The 1,980-nt window shown below is 35.8% G+C and overlaps 1 pseudogene; it reads right to left on the minus strand.

Annotated features, from left to right (window-relative positions):
* Positions 1 to 863: 863 nt before the first annotated feature.
* On the minus strand, positions 864 to 1,735 carry LOC111766096 (olfactory receptor 5L1-like; annotated as a pseudogene).
* Positions 1,736 to 1,980: the final 245 nt, after the last annotated feature.

Here is a 1,980-nt window from a genome sequence, read left to right on the forward strand (position 1 = left end):
TCTAAACATCTGTTTCTTGGGTAATGGATGATACGGTTGCCTGCATAGCAGTGTTACAGCAATCCAAAGGATGAAGGACAAGTTAATCATTCACAGTTCTAAGCTAATACAGCACACACTATTGATTAGAAAGCTTATGAATTCACAATTTTTAATAACCATTTTCTTATAGTACATCAGGTGGGATCTTAATCACTTGAGTCACATCCACTTCCCCAACACTAAGAATTTAAATACATTATTTATATAATTTTCATTACAATTTAATGGGATAAATTAACGATGAGAACTTTTTTTAATTTTCAAAAATGTAAACCTTACAATAGAAAATAGTAAAAAGGGGAAATAATTAAAAATAACTAAAATAATATCTGCAAATTCAATTAAGCACATGAGAAATTTATTCCAAATTTTCAGGTATAATTATATAATATGACACAAAAGTATATTGATTCCCTAAAGAAAAAAGAGATCAATTCAATACAACCAATTAGGTGCAGTAAGGACTGTGAAAATAAATGACAGTTTATGTGAATTTGTTAGACATATATTGTGCTACCTAAATCAAAAACTTGAAGCTTAACATTTCTGTCCTCAAAGCCCCTCAAAACACTTAGAGATTAGAGAAGAGAAACAAAGGTGGCAGATACAGTTTCACTATGTTCTATCCAATAAAGGGATTTTAAAATAAAGCTCAAAGACAAATAGACATGAAGAAGCATAAATAGCCCCTACATTTTAACGCCCTTCCCTCTGCCATTTTATGTACATCCACTAAAACACAAGCTCCCCTTAGGAACATCCTTATCCTTTTAAAACCTGAGACGAGCTAAGAAATTGGCCTTGCAGAAATAATTTCAGGCTCACCACTTCCTGAAAGCTTTCCTGATGTCATTGTTTCTCAGGCAGTAGATCAGGGGGTTCAGCATGGGAATCACTACACTATAGAACACTATGCTCACTTTATTATTTCCAGATTGTAATCAGAATTGGGTCTGCAATGTATGGAAAGAATTGTTCCATGGAAGACAACGATGGCTGTGAGGTGGGAGGCACAGGTGGAAAAAGTTTTGCACCTTCCTTCTGTAGAGTGCATCCCTAGGAAGGTGAAGAGAATAAACAAATAGGAAGTGACAATAATCACCACAATAAACAACATCTGAGCAGACAAGAGATAAGATAGATAAGATAGAGGGTAAATCACAGAAGTGGTCAATCACATTTGATCTATAGGATGGGCTATCAAAAGTTAACATATGTATATCAGAGAGCACACTGCTCCACAGAGGTAGTATGCAGATACTGATACTATACAGAGCTTCTGAGACATGATCTCCATATACAGCAGTGGGTTACTGATGGCCACAAAGAGGTCATATACCATCACTTCCAGCAGGATGACCTCTGTAATTGCCTAAATGAAAAATAAGGAGAGATGTACCATACAAACCAGAAAGGATATGGCTTTGTCCTTGCTTAACATAATGGCCTGGATTTTAGGCACAATAAGGATAGATTAACAAAAATTCACAAGCTAAAAGTGGCTCAGGAAAAAGTACATGGGGGTGTGCAGCTGAGTGCTGGCCTGAATCACAGTGATCACACCCAGGTTGCCCATCACTGTGCCTCCATAGATGAGAAGGAAGATCAGGAAGAGAAAGATGTTCAGCTCAGGGAGGTCTGACAATCCCAGGAGAATGAACTCTGACACAGAGCTACAGTTTCCCTTGTCCATTTGCCAATATATTTCATATTCATAATATCACAAAATTTTTTGTCTATCCCCTGGGAAAAGACTAATAGAGGAAAATTATTTTATATTAAATTCAACCAAGGGAATCTTGATATCAAACACTGTTTATATGAGTTGTAAGAAAAATACTATTCTCTCTTTTTTTTTTTTTTTTTTTTAAGATTTATTTATTTATTTAATTTCCCCCCCTCCCCTGGTTGTCTGTTCTTGGTGTCTATTTGCTGCGT

Source organism: Dasypus novemcinctus, chromosome 10, assembly GCF_030445035.2.
Source record: "Dasypus novemcinctus isolate mDasNov1 chromosome 10, mDasNov1.1.hap2, whole genome shotgun sequence".
Lineage (NCBI taxonomy): Eukaryota > Metazoa > Chordata > Mammalia > Cingulata > Dasypodidae > Dasypus > Dasypus novemcinctus.